This window comes from Bos indicus x Bos taurus, chromosome 10, assembly GCF_003369695.1.
Source record: "Bos indicus x Bos taurus breed Angus x Brahman F1 hybrid chromosome 10, Bos_hybrid_MaternalHap_v2.0, whole genome shotgun sequence".
Classification (NCBI taxonomy): domain Eukaryota; kingdom Metazoa; phylum Chordata; class Mammalia; order Artiodactyla; family Bovidae; genus Bos; species Bos indicus x Bos taurus.
This window is the reverse complement of record NC_040085.1, coordinates 14755579-14771405: the sequence shown is the minus strand read 5'-3', so window position 1 is coordinate 14771405 and position 15827 is coordinate 14755579. Positions and strand designations below refer to the sequence as shown.

General features: G+C 42.3%; 1 pseudogene; it reads left to right on the top strand.

The window, feature by feature from the left end:
- Window positions 1–210: 210 nt before the first annotated feature.
- On the top strand, window positions 211–1141 carry LOC113899888 (annotated as a pseudogene).
- The last annotated feature ends 14686 nt before the right edge of the window (window positions 1142–15827 follow it).

The following is a 15827-nucleotide window of genomic DNA, read 5'->3' as shown; positions in this document are numbered from 1 at the left end:
ACCTTCATGACCTGAATCATATTATTATTTGTTCTGAATAAAATAATCAAAAAGATAAACAAATACTTGCAAGAGTAGGTTCTAATGCCAATAACCTGTCAAAGACGTAAATCACTTTTCCTCTCCAAAGCATAGGTGGGGCTTCAGTGGTGTCCTGGCAGAGTAGACAGACCCCTCCTGTCGGAGTGGACAGGCCCTCCAGTTGGCGATATGTGTAACACACCAACTTACTGTGACCCAAGAAAGGCTGCCAAAGATGTCTTCAACAAAGCATATGGATTTGGCATGGTCAAAATAGACCTGAGAACCAAATCATGTAGTGGAATGAAATTCTTTACTTCTGGTCATGCTTACACTGATACGGGGAAAGCATCAGGCAACCTAGAGACCAAATACAAATCTGTAACTATGGACTGACCTTCATCCAGAAGTGGAACACAGACAATACTCTTGGGACAGAAATGTCTTGGGAGAATAAGTTGGCTGAAGGGTTGAAACTGACTCTTGATAACATATTTGTACCAAGCACAGGAAAGAAGGGTGGGAAATTGAAGGCCTCCTATAAACCGGATTGTTTCAGTCTTGGCAGTAATATTGATGTAGATTTTTCTGGACCAACCATCTATGGCTGGGCTGTGTTGGCCTTTGAAGGTTGGCTTGCTGGCTATCAGATGAGTTTTGACACAGACAAATGCAAACTGTCACAGAATAATTTCACCCTGGGTTACAAGGCCGCAGACTTCCAGCTGCACACTCATGTGAATGATGGTGCTGAGTTTGGAGGGTCGATCTACCAGAAGGTGAATGAGAAGATTGAAATGTCAATAAACCTCGCACGGACAGCCAGCAGTAACAACACCCGCTTCGGCATTGCTGCTAAGTACAAGCTGGACTGTAGAACTTCTCTCTGTGCTAAAGGAAACAATGCCAGCCTGATTGGACTGGGTTACACTCAGACCCTTTGACCAGGAGTGAAACTGATCCTGTCAACTCTAATCAATGGAAAGAAATTTAATGCAGGAGGGCACAAGTTTGGGCTGGGATTTGAACTAGAAGTTTAATGTGGCTTTGAATAAAGCATCAGCTTTGTCCCTGAAGGTGAAGAGAAATGAACCCTCTATGTTTTGGCCTTAAAATTCTTCTGTGAAATTCAAAAGTGTGAACTTTTTATTCTTCCAAAGAATTGTAATCCTTCCCACACTGAAGCTTAGGTACTGAGTCCATCCTAAGGGAGGTGATTGAAGGCATGCCCGGAAGCTATCACTTTCATGCCACGTCTCAGTTCAGCTCCTCAGGGTTATTATCAATGTGCTCCTCAGCGACGGTGTAGTGTCATGTTACAGAGGAGATGACCCGACCCTCCAGTTGTCCATCATGTTCTGCATGTCCCACACCACTTTTTCATGACCTTGTAATATATTGGTCCCTGTACGGTAGTACAATCTTTGGTTTTGCATCACAGTAAAATAAAAGAAACCATCACATTTGGAACATAAATTGAAAAAAAAAAAAGCATAGGTGGAGAATTCCCCAGAGGTCCAGTGGTTTGAGCTCCACGCTTCCACTGCAGGGGGCATGGGTTCAATCCCTGGTTGGGGGATTAAGATCCCACATTCTGGACAGCCAAAGAAACCCGAAAACAATGACAACAACAACAAGCATATGTGGACTCATAGCCAGAAAAGGCAAACTATACTAGGCATACTTTAGCAAGAAACTGCCTGATACAGAAGGATTGTCTCTGTATGTTTAAGTCTGACTCTAAAACTGGTTGCAGAATCTTTGCTAATAAGACTTAGACATGCAATATTTGAAAAAGAACAGAATTATTCCAGGTATAATTCCTATTCCAAGGAATTAGGAATGGACACCAGGAAAAGAATAAGAGCTTACGGAGGCCTAAATGAAAGCATGATGGGGAAAGAGGCTCCACAGTTTTCATCTTCAGTCCACACTTAGATACCCCCCTATGTCCATAAATGTGTTGGGTCAGAAATCAAAAGTATTTAAGCTCACACTTGATCTATTCCATTACTGAACCAATAACACACACACACACACACACACACACACACGCAGAGCTATACAAATATATTAATAGATACCTTAGAAGTTAAGAGCATGGGGCTTGGAGACAAATCCCATTACTAAGGGACAGTGATGATATGTGGTTTGGCAAGTGATTTAACTTCTCTATGACCCGGTTTCCCTATGTGTAAATGGGGATGGTATCACCTACCTCAATGGATTTTTATAAAGATGAAAATACTTAATGAATCTGAGTTTGATACACAGTAAGCACATTAAAAAAAAAAAGGCAATTGGACTCTCCTTGGAAGAAAAAGGCTGATTGTAATAGAAAACAACATCAGCTCGGCCACACATCTGATTCCTCCAGCTGAATCTTATGCTTTGACTCTTTGGGTCTCAACACACAAGACTCATGATGCCATAAGAGGCTCAAGGCATCGACAGAGAAATGTCATTTTTTAAAGAGAACTTTGAACTAAATATGCAAACTTGACCTTGGAGAGGTATAAAATATTGACTCTGCCCTTAAGATGCTATCAGCCTGAGTAGGGGTGGGAGAAAACACAGGGCTGAGACAGAGGGTTTGGTTGGAAACACCAAACAGGTGTATCTAAGAAGCCTTCCCTGCAGACAAATCACCTTCAGAGGAGATGATGCCTGTGCTGAGTCTGGAGCAAAGAGTAGGAGCAATCCAGAGGAGGAGAGTGTAAGTATAGAAATACAGGGATAGTGTTACGTTTCTTGTAAAAGGAGCTTGCGATGGCAAAGAGAAACAGGCCAGGGACAGATCAACAAAATTCCAGCCTTAGAAGCCAAGGAATTTAAACTATCATAAAAGTCAGTGGAGATGGAGAAGGAAATAGCAACCCACTCCAGTATTCTCACCAGGAGAACCCCATGGACAGATGAGCTGAGCAGGTTACAGTCCATGGGGTCTCAAGAGTTGGACACAACTTAGTGACTAAGCAACAACAACTGAATGGCACAGGGAAGTATATTCAATTTTCTGTGATAAACCATAATGGAAAAGAATACTGAAAAAGAATAATATGTATGTATGTGTCTGAATCACTTTGCTGTACAGCAGAAATTAACATGTTATAAATCAACTGTAGTTCAATAAAATTTGAAAAAAGAAAAAAGTTGTTGGAGAGCCATTGTTGAATTTTAGCAATGAGATGGACTTGATCAGATTTTCATCTTGGAAAGATCACCTCAGCTTAGTTTGGAAGCAACAGCAGAAAAGAAGCTACAACTCTACTCCAGGCAAGATACATGACCACCTCAAGTAAGATAAAGTAACAGTGGGATGAGGAGGAGGTCAGCTTACACAGAGCAGATATAATTTTGGCAGGACTTGGTGACAGTTGGATGTGGAAGAAGTGAGAGGAAGAATCATGGCTGATTCTGAGGTTTCTGACTTGGACGACTGAATGAACAGTGGTTAACACAAAATACAAGAAAAGGAACAGTGGTTTTGGAAGCAAATGAGTACAGTGCTGTAGAAATTCACAGAGGTCACTGTGCACTGTGATGGTAACAAAGGTGTTTAAGAGGCCTAGTCTGATGGACACAATATGATTTGGTGTCTTTAAATACCTGGTATGGGGCTTTGACGACTCAACAAAGTGATGGCTGGAAAGAGAGCATGGCGATCTGTTGGGTGTGTCCTGGGAGGAGGAGAAAGGCATGGCCTGAGCTAAAGCACAGAGAGGAGTGGCCAGCTGCCCAGACCCTGAGGTCCTGCACACCTGACAGCTGTCAGTGTCACTGAGATTCTCTCCAGGCATCAAGCAAAGCACCTGGGGCTCACCACCAAGGTAAGAAGAATATGTGTAAACAGAATGTTTTATACAGATATATATTCTTCCCCATGTTACCAAGTGTCCCACCCACTTGGCCAGAGAATGCTATAGAACAACCTGAGCAAAGACTTTCCAAGTAGGCATACATATTTTCAAGAAATTGATTTCCTCATTTATATGAAAGTTTAGAGCTTCCCTGGTGGCTCATCTGCCTGCAATGCAGGAGACCTGGATTCAATCCCTGGGTTGGGAAGATCCTCTGGAGAAGGAAATGGCTACCCACTCCAGTGTTCTGGCCTGGAGAATTCGATGTATTGTATAGTCCATGGGGTCACAAAGAGTCAGACACAACTGAGCAACTTTCACTTTCATGAAAGTTCAGAAAAGGGAAATATATATAAAATTAATAGAGGCAGAAGGTAGATCAGTGGTTGCCTGGGGCTGGGGGTGAAAATGGGGATTAACTATAAAGGACTGGAAGGTTCTTATTGGAGTGATGAAAATGTTCTAAGACTGTCTTAATGAGATTGTTGCAATGTCACTGTATACTTAATTTTTATAGGTAAAATATACTTCAGTAAATTTGCTTTTTAAAAGGGAAATCAATCTGCAGATCTTCAACTTCTATCTGTGGTCTTTTTGAAAAATGATCTTCCTGAGAATGCACCTGTGTTCAAAGTTATGCAAAATCTCCTTTTCTACCTCCCCTTCCCATTAGCCAAACTTTAAAAAGGAAGAAAGTCACATTATTCTGCTATGACTCAGAATGAAAAAAGTTCCCAGTTGCCAAGAAAAACATTCTGAATATCGGTTTCTGGGATGCTTCATTTAATATTTAAATGCCTTAGGGTTTCTTATCTTTCTCTAGTTTACATTTAATTTTGTTAAGAGTATAGCCTGGTATTAAAATTAAATGTTTCAGCTTGTGTTGGTCTGTTGTGAATTTAGATAGAATGGGGGTGGGCAGTGGGTGTGTGGATAATTTTCATTTAAGGACCTTTCCACACCTCAGCTCTCATCAAGGAACACATATGGGGGGTGGGATGGGGAGTTATACAGGAACAAAGCAAAGATAATATTGATACAAAAAAAAGTCGGTGTTGAAACTAATGTTTTCAAGAATTGGATTGGCTAGATATTGAAGAGGTTCAGAACAAGCTTCCTCAAAACATGCCACTTTGTCATTTGGATTATTTTGACTTGAAATCAATAAAAGCCTAAAAGACTCAGGAAGACCTTTTTATAATACCTCTACCTTCGATGCCTAAAACAACTTAGATAGAGGGCCTAGTCTAGGAAGAGAACTATCACCAAAGATAACCACAAAGAATATGGGCCAAAGATATGGGAAGCTGGCAGGGAGCTTCAAAGTCCTCTCTGTGTCCCCATTGTCTCTTCATGGCAGGGCAATAATTTATTTACCAAACATTTGCTCTTCCCATCTTCCTATGAATTACCTTCCTTCACTTTGAAGCCCAGACCCCTACCTTCTCTCCTTAGCTCAGAATGACATACAAGCCTCAATTACCTGACTGTCTGTGACCCTCTTATGTCTATGTGAGGTTCCCACAAGTATGAAGTTACATTTGTTTTTCTCCTGCTAATCTGTCTTATGTCAATAGAGAGGGCATATGTGTGTCTTTGGAGCCAGATGGCCTAGATTCAAATTCCAGGTCTGACTCTTACTAGCTGGGTCACCTTGGGAAAGTTCTTTAACCTCTCTTTGCCTCATTTTGCCCATGTGTAATATGGGGATACTAAGCCATGCCGTGTGGGGCCACCCAAGATGGATGGGTCATGGTGGAGAGGTCTGACAGAATGTGGTCCACTGGAGAAGGGAACGGCAAACCACTTCAGTATTCTTGCCTTGAGAACCCCATGAACAGTATGAAAAGGCAAAAAGATAGGATACTGAAAGGGGAAATCCCCAGGTTGGTAGGTGCCCAATATGCTACTGGAGATCAGTGGAGAAATAACTCTAGAAAGAATGAAGGGATGGAGCCAAAGCAAAAACAATACCCAGTTGTGGATGCAACTGGTGATAGAAGCAAGATCCAATGCTGTAAAGAGCAATATTGCATAGGAACCTGGAATGTCAGGTCCATGAATCAAGGTAAATTGGAAGTGGTCAAACAGGAGATGGCAAGAGTGAAGGTCGACATTCTAGGAATCACCGAACTAAAATGAACTGGAATGGGTGAATTTAACTCAGGTGACCATTATATCTACTACTGTGGGCAGGAATCCCTTAGAAGAAATGGAGTAGCCATCATAGTCAACAAGAGTCCGAAATGCAATACTTGGATGTAATCTCAAAAACAACAGAATGATCTCTGTTCGTTTCCAAGGCAAACCATTCAATATCATGGTGATCCAAGCCTATGCCCCAACCAGTAACACTGAAGAAGCTGAAGTTGAATGGTCTACTGCACAATTGCACTCATCTCACACACTAGTAAAGTAATGCTCAAAATTCTCCAAGCCAGGCTTCAGCAATATGTGAACTGTGAACTTCCTGATGTTCAAGCTGGTTTTAGAAAAGCAGAGGAACCAGAGATCAAATTGCCAACATCCACTGGATCATGGAAAAAGCAAGAGAGTTCCAGAAAAACATCTATTTCTGCTTTATTGACTATGCCAAAGCCTTTGACTGTGTGGATCACAATAAACTGTGGAAAATTCTGAAAGAAATAGGAATACCAGACCACCTGACCTGCCTCTTGAGAAACCTGTATGCAGGTCAGGAAGCAACAGTTAGAACTGGACATGGAACAACAGACTGGTTCCAAATAGGAAAAGGAGTACATCAGGGCTGTATATTGTCACCCTGTTTATTTAACCTATATGCAGAGTACATCATGAGAAACGCTGGACTGGAAGAAGCACAAGCTGGAATCAAGATTGCCAGGAGAAATGTCAATAACCTCAGATATGCAGATGACACCACCCTTATGGCAGAAAGTGAAGAGGAACTAAAAAGCCTCTTGATGAAAGTGAAAGAGGAGAGTGAAAAAGTTGGCTTAAAGCTCAACATTCAGAAAACGAAGATCATGGCATCTGGCCCCATCACTTCATGGGAAATAGATGGGGAAACAGTGGAAACAGTGTCAGACTTTATTTTTCTGGGCTCCAAAATCACTACAGATGGTGACAGCAGCCATGAAATTAAAAGACGCTTACTCCTTGGAAGGAAAGTTAAGACCAACCTAGATAGCATATTCAAAAGCAGAGACATTGCTTTGTCAACAAAGGTCCGTCTAGTCAAGGCTATGGTTTTTCCAGTGGTCATGTATGGATGTGAGAGTTGGACTGTGAAGAAGGCTGAGCGCCGAAGAATTGATGCTTTTGAACTGTGGTGTTGGAGAAGACTCTTGAGAGTCCCTTGGACTGCAAGGAGATCCAACCAGTCCATTCTGAAGGAGATCAGCCCTGGGATTTCTTTGGAAGGAATGATGCTAAAGCTGAAACTCCAGTACTTTGGCCACCTCATGCGAAGAGTTGACTCATTGGCAAAGACCCTGATGCTGGGAGGGATTGGGAGCAGGAGAAGAAGGGGATGACAGAGGATGAGATGGCTGGATGGCATCACTGACTTGATGGACGTGAGTCTGAGTGAATCCTGGGAGTTGGTGATGGACAGGGAGGCCTGGCGTGCTGCGATTCATGGGGTTGCAAAGAGTCGGACATGACTGAGCGACTGATCTGATCTGATCTGATCTGATGAAGACGTACAAGACCTTTTAGAACTAATACTCAAAAAAGATGTCCTTTTCATTATAGTGAAGTGAAAGTGACTGGAATGCAAAAGTAGGAAGTCAAGAAACACCTGGAGTAACAGGCAAATTTGGCCTTGGAGTACGGAATGAAGTAGGGCAAAGGCTAATAGAGTTTTTCCAAGAGAACGCACTGGTCATAGCAATCACCCTCTTCCAAGAACACAAGAGAAGACTCTACACATGGACATCACCAGATGGTCAACACCGAAATCAGATTGATCATATTCTTTACAGCCAAAGATGGAGAAGCTCTATACAGTCAGCAAAAACAAGACCAGGAGCTAACTGTGGCTCAGATCATGAACTCCTTATTGCTAAATTCAGACTTAAATTGAAGAAAGTAGGGAAAACCACTAGACCATTCAGATATGACCTAAATCAAATCCCTTATGCTTATACAGTGGAAGTGAGAAATAGATTTAAGGGACTAAATCTGATAGACAGAGTGCCTGATGAACTATGGACAGAGGTTCATGACATTGTACAGGAGACAGGGATCAAGACCATCCCCATGGAAAAGAAATGCAAAAAAGCAAAATGGCTGTCTGAGGAGGCCTTACAAATAGCTGTGAAAAGAAGAGAAGCAAAAAGCAAAGGAGAAAAGGAAAGATATAAGCATCTGAATGCAGAGTTCCAAAGAATAGCAAGGAGAGATAAGAAAGCCTTCCTCAGCGATCAATGCAAAGAAATAGAGGAAAACAACAGAATAGGAAAGACTAGAGATCTCTTCAAGAAAATTAGAGATACCAAGGGAATATTTCATGCAAAGATGGGCTCGATAAAGGACAGAAATGGTATGGACCTAACAGAAGCAGAATATATTAAGAACAGGTGGCAAAAAATACACAGAAGAACTATACAAAAAGAGCTTCATGACCCAGATAATCATGATGGTGTGATCACTTACCTAGAGCCAGGTATCCTGGCTCTAGGTGAAGTCAAGTGGGCCTTAGAAAGCATCACTATGAACAAAGCTAGTGGAGGTGATGGAATTCCAGTTGAGCTATTTCAAATCCTGAAAGATGATGCTGTGAAAGTGCTGCACTCAATATGGCAGCAAATTTGGAAATCTCAGCAGTGGCCACAGGACAGGAAAAGGTCAGTTTTCATGCCAATCCCAAAGAAAGGCAATACCAAAGAATGCTCAAACTACTGCACAATTGCACTCATCTCACACACTAGTAAAGTAATGCTCAAAGTTCTCCAAGCCAGGCTTCAGCAACATGTGAACTGAGAACTTCCAGATGTTCAAGTTGGTTTTAGAAAAGGCAGAGGAACCAGAGATCAAATTGCCAACATCTGCTGGATCATGGAAAAAGCAAGAGAGTTCCAGAAAAACATCTATTTCTGCTTTATTGACTATGCCAAAGCCTTTGACTGTGTGGATCACAATAAACTGTGGAAAATTCTGAAACAGATGGGAATACCAGACCACCTGACCTGCCTCTTGAGAAACCTGTATGCAGCTCAGGAAGCAGCAGTTAGAACTGGACATGGAACAACAGACTGGTTCCAAATAGGAAAAGGAGTACGTCAAGGCTGTATACTGTCACCCTGCTTATTTAACTTCTATGCAGAGTACATCATGAGAAACGCTGGGCTGGAAGAAGCACAAGCTGGAATCAAGATTTCCGGGAGAAATCTCAATAACCTCAGATATGTAGATGACACCACCCTTATGGCAGAAAGTGAAGAGGAACTCAAAAGCCTCTTGATGAAAGTGAAAGTGGAGAGTGAAAAAGTTGGCTTAAAGCTCAACATTCAGAAAACGAAGATCATGGCATCTGGTCCCACCACTTCATGGGAAATAGATGGGGAAACAGTGGAAACAGTGTCAGACTTTATTTTTCTGGGCTCCAAAATCACTGCAGATGGTGATTGCAGCCATGAAATTAAAAGACGCTTACTCCTTGGAAGGAAAGTTATGACCAACCTAGATAGCATATTGAAAAGCAGAGACATTACTTTGCCAACAAAGGTCAGTCTAGTCAAGGCTATGGTTTTTCCAGTGGTCATGTATGGATGTGAGAGTTGGACTGTGAAGATAGCTGAGCACCGGAGAATTGATGCTTTTGAACTGTGGTGTTGGAGAAGACTCTTAAAAGTCCCTTGGACTGCAAGGAGATCCAACCAATCCATCCTAAAGGAGATCAGTCCTGGGTGTTCTCTGGAAGGACTGATGCTAAAGCTGAAACTCCAGTACTTTGGCCACTTCATGCGAAGAGTTGACTCATTGGAAAAGACCCTGATGCTGGGAGGGATTGGGGGCAGGAGGAGAAGGGGAGGAGAGAGAATGAGATGGCTGGATGGCATCACCGACTCGATGGACGTGAGTTTGAGTGAACTCCGGGAGTTGGTGATGGACAGGGAAGCCTGGCGTGCTGCGGTTCATGGGGTCGCAAAGAGTCGGGCACGACTGAGTGACTGAACTGAACTGATCTGTGTATGGGGATAATAAAGCACCTATCTTCAGATTATTCTGTGGATTGACTTGACTCATATAATGTATTAGAATAATATTAGCCTTATAGTAAATATTTGATAAATGTTAGCTGTTGCTTTGTGTGGCTGAAGACATTATATAAATGGCCTTATACAAGTAAAAAAAAAATCTGTCTTATGTCAGTTTAATGAATACACCAGCCAATAGGTAGGAGAAATTTTTTTCCTCCCCAACACTATCTTGTACTTGCCCCTTCAGAATTATGCCTTCCTGGTCTCTACTCTGTTTTGTGTTCTTGGAGGCTGTCTATACCTGACCTATATAGATTACACCTGGCTTCCCAAAGGGTTCTGACAATGGAGGGCACCATAGATGGTAATAGTATTGATAATAGTAGGTCAGAGAAGGGAAAGGAATGAAGTTGTAGATTCAGAAAACGAAATCTTGAATCACTGTTTTGGCTCCCTCCTGCAGGGGTGCCTGAATCTTGCCAAAACACTTGACCTGAAGTCACAGCTCCTGATGTGCAGCCCTCTAGCTCTCTTTGTTGGGGTAACCCACTTAAAGATGCTTGCTCCTTGGAAGAAAAGCTATGACAAACCTAGACAGTGTATTAAGAAACAGAGACACAACTTTACCAACAAAGGTCTGTGTAGTCAAAGCTATGGTTTTTCCAGTAGTCACGTATGGATGTGAGATTTGGACCATAAAGAAGGCTGAGTGCCGAAGAACTGATGCTTTCAAAATGTGATCTTATCACTCATTATCAGAGAAATGCAAATCAAAATCACAGTGAGGTACCATTTCACACCAGTCAGAATGGCTGCCATCCAAGAGTCTACAAGCAATAAATGCTGGAGAGGGTGTGGAGAAAAGGGAACCCTCTTACACTGTTGGTAGGAATGCAAACTAGTATAGCCACTATGGAGAACACTGTGGAGATTCCTTAAAAAACTAGAAATAGAACTGCCTTATGATCCAGCAATCCCACTTCTGAGCATACACACTGAGGAAACCAGAATTGAAAGAGACATGTGTACCCCAATGTTCATCACAGCACTGTTTATAATAGCCAGGACATGGAAGCAACCTAGATGCTCATCAGAAGACGAATGGATAAGAAAGCTGTGGTATATATACACAATGGAATATTACTCAGCCATTAAAAAGAATACATTTGAATCAGTTCTGATGAGGTGGATGAAACTGGAGCCTATTATACAGAGTGAAGTAAGCCAGAAAGAAAAATACCAGTACAGTATACTAACATATATATATGGAATTTAGAAAGATGGTAATGATAACCCTATATGCGAGACAGCAAAAGAGACACTGATGTATAGAACAGTCTTTTGGACTCTGTGGGAGAGGGCGAGGGTGGGATGATTTGGGAGAATGGCATTGAAACATGCATATTATCATGTGTGAAATGAATCGCCAATCTAGGTTCGACGCACAAGACAGGGTGCTCGGGGCTGGTGCACTGGGATGACCCAGGGGATGAGATGGGGAGGGAGGTGGGAGGGGGGTTCAGGATGGGGAACACATGTATACCCGTGGCAGATTCATATCAATGTATGGCAAAACCACTACAGTATTGTAAAGTAATTAGCCTCCAATTAAAATAATAAATTCATATGAAAAAATTTAAAAATAAATGTGATGTTAGAGAAGACTCTTGAGAGGCCCTTGGGCTGCAAGGAGATCAAACCAGTCGATCCTAAAAGAAATCAGTCCTGAATATTCATTGGAAGGACTGATGCTGAAGTTGAAGTTCCAATACTTTGGTCACCTGGATCCGAAGAGCTGACTCATTAGAAAAGACCATGATGGTGAGAAAGATTGAAGGCAAGAAGAGAAGGGGATTATAGAGGATGAGATTATTGTATGGCATCACCAACGGAATGGACGTGAGTTTGAGCAAGCTCCAGGAGTTGGTGATGGAAAGGAAGCCTGGCATGCTGCAGTCCATGGGGTCGCAAAGTGTCAGACACAACTGACTGACTGAATAACTTCCTCTTCTTGTCCCTTCAGGCCTGGATGGTAGCTGTTGCTGACTCCCCTGTTGCTGACTCCAGGTACCACACAATCCCTGCACCTTTCCTACACCGTACCTCTGAAAATAGTCCCTTCATGAAAACTCTCTTTAATTTATCCAGTTTGATTCTGTCATCTATTTCCTGACAGTATTCAATTGATTTAGGACCTTCGTATCTCCTGCTACAGTAATCTCTTAGCTGCCAGATCAAACTGTGCATAAGCACGTACACACACACACACAAACAGAGAAATTGTCTCTAGAAGGCAAAAATCTAACCATGTCAATAGCCAACCCTTTCACCTTCCTTATTAAATTTCAATATCTCCCCTCTGTCCTCTAGATAAAGCCCAGGCTCTCTATCTCAGCATTCAGTAAGTGCCACCATCTGGCCCTTAACTAATTCCCTAGCCTCATCTCCAGCCCATCCCCACTTCACACTGGATGTTCCAGGAATACCGAACTCTCTGTAGTTTCTCCCACTATGCTTTTTCTCCTTGCCACCTTCCTTGCACTTGGTGTGCCCTCTCATATTCCTAAACTCCTTATTTCATTCATCCTTTAAGAATCAGCTAAGGAGGGACTTCCCTGGTAGTCCCGTGGTTAAGAATCTGCCTTCCAATGCAGGGTATACAGGTTCAAGCCCTGGCCAGGGAACTAAGATCCCACATGCCTCATGGCCAAAAAACTAAAATGTAAAGCAGAAGCAATATTGTTAGGGGAAGCACACTGATTGAAACTGCCCACCCTGGCCAGGCACCATAGTAACCATTTGCATGAGTTGTTTTATGACAGGAGATCCTGATAAGGAATACAGAACTAATAAGCCACCACCAACCGGAAGAGTTAGGGAAAGGTCGAAAGGAAACACCACGTGTCTGTCCACTTCCCAGAATCCCTCTCTCTAGCATCCATCTTGGCTGAGCAATGCGTGCACCACCAGGAAAGACTCTGAATTAGAATGATTGGCCAAAGACCACCCGGAAACTAATCCCATCACCATAAAACCCGAGACTTCAAGCCACGCGGCAGAGCAGTTCTCCTGGGTTCCCTTACCCTACTGCTCTCCACCTGGGTGCCCTTTCCCAATAAAATTTCTTGGTTTGTGAGCATGTGTCTCCTTGGACAATTCATTTCCGAGTGTTAGACAAGAGCCCAGTTTCAGGTCCTGGAAGGGGTCCCCCTTCCTGCAACAATATTGTAACAAACTCAATAAAGACTTAAAAAATGGTCCACATCAGGGCTTCCCTGGTAGCTCCATGGTCAAGAATCCACCTGCCAATGCAGGAGACATGGGTTTGATCACTGATCTGGGGAAATTCCACATGCCATGGAACAACTAAGCCCATGCACCACAACTGTTGAACCTGTGCTCTGGAGCCTGGGAGCCACAACTACTGAGCCCACATGCTGCAACTACTGAAAGCCTGAGTGCCCAGAGCCCGTGCTCCATGGCAAGAAGCCTCCACAAAAGAAGTATACACTTCTTACCAAAACTAGAGACTAGCCCTCGCTCTCCACAACTAGAGAAAAGCTGGTGCAACAACAAAAGACCGAGCACAGCCAAAAATAAGTGAATAATTTTTTAAAAAAGGCCCACATCACAAATAAGTAAATATAAGAAAGAGAGAGAGAGAGGAAGGAAGGAAGGAAAAAGAAGAAAGAAGGAAGGGAGGAAAGGAAAAACAAAAGAAGAGGGGAAAAGGTGGGAAGGATGGAGAAAGGGAAAAGCCATCTGTACTGTGATCCCTTTCTGCAAAATTGAATACATGGATTTTATATGAGAATGCATATGCAGAGAGGTAGCTAAGGGAATTGTTAAAAAAAAAACAACAATATTTAACTTGATATCAAATTTTTACTTTCTTCTGTTGAAGGATAATTTTTTATAAGGCAAAGTCATACTGTCATACAAATATAAAATAAACAAGTACCAAAATTTTTACTTAACTCAATAATTCATGAAGGGAACCACTAAGATATTATAACTGATTCAAAAGTGAATTCAAAGAACCACACATAGAGGGAGACCATAAGGAAAACTAAAATAAATTTGCTTAATAGATGCAAAGCTGATTTCTTCCACAGTGGAGGGAAGGAAACCAATTGAATCTCCTCCAGACAACATTTATTTGCATAGGATATAAATGATGGATAGGCATCATTTGCATTGCTATCAGTTGTAAATAACTCAAAGGCAATGAAAGGTGCAGTGACCCCAAAGATCTGATTACCTGAAGAGTGTGCTAGACAAAGCCTGGCTTACCATGGAAGACATCAGTCCATTTCAAAGTCAGATTCACTATGAAGCCTTTCACAACTTTTCCCTGAATTTTCTCATGAATTTTCTCAAATATATATTTTTTAATTTTACAGTGAACATTTACCCCTTTTTTAAAAAGCATGCATCTTTTAAAGTAAAAATCACAATAAGAAAAGCTCCTTTTCCTGAGTCCACTCTGGTATTACTTTTCCCAATATATTTTACCTAACCACTGCAACCTCAATGTTTGGAAACTGTGTTCATCATATTTACCTCCTAACACTATGGATAATAACCATTTTTTTGTCTGCAGACCCAGTTCAGAGTATGAGAACTTTTGAAGCAGGGGGGAAGAGGGCAGGGCATAAACTTTTAGGGGCTTCCTGCATAGCTCAGTTGGTAAAGCATCTGCCTGCAATATGGGAAACCTGCGGTTCAGTTCCTGAGTTGGGAAGTTCCCCTGGAGAAGGAAATGGCAACCCACTCCAGTATTATTGCCTGGAGAATCCTATGGACAGAGAATCCTATGGACAGAGGGGCCTGGCATGCTACAGTTCATGGATCGCAAGAGTCGGACACGACTTAGTGCTATCTTTCCTTCTTTCACAACCTTTAAAAGAGTGACATAGCCTGAGGACACAACATAAACTGATTAGAACCAAATAGGTCCAAGATGGCAGATGAGTCTACTTCTACTAGCCCTTGAGCCTCAGACTATGCTCACTTTAACACATCAGCTAAATGACACACTCACAGGCTCCATGGCAGTTCCAAGGCCAATCATAAAGGTCAGAAAGTGGGCCGCCATGGCCCAATTCCTGGAAATGCCCACCCCTTTCCCAAAATAGCTAGAATACTCCTCCCACTCATTAGCCTGTGAAATTATCCACTCCAGACTGTGGAGTTGCAAGCAGTTGGACACAGCTGCGCGACAAAACACGCACATAAAATCTGACAACCCCATACCACGGTGCTGCGCTTGCCTTCCGAGATGGCCCACGTTCTGTCCGTGGAGTATGTTTCTCTCTAAATAAATTCACTTCTTCATCATTTTGTTTCCTACTGAATTCTATGTCATGACATCAAGAATCTGAGCTTCACTGAGTCCTGAGACCAGGTGAGTGATCTCAATTAGAAGGCCACGGGTTCAAGCCCCAATCTGTGTTGCACAAGTTCACTTTGAGTACCAAAGGTAAAACTATGATAGAGGCGTCTTTGTATTCCACGCACTCAGTACATAGCAGGTTCCCATTAAATTTTTGTTGGAAAAAAATGAGGAAACTAGTACACTCCTAGATTCTGTATCTTTTTTTCCAAAATAAAGGAAGATGTGAAGGAAACAGGCAGAGGGGTGAGGAAGAAATGCTTAGCTTTTTGATTTCCCCAGGTAGATTCTTCCTTGTCAAAAAGACTGAGAAATGGTTTGGGGAACGGAAATCGAGGGATTCTGTTCTTGGACGAGATGAAGCCC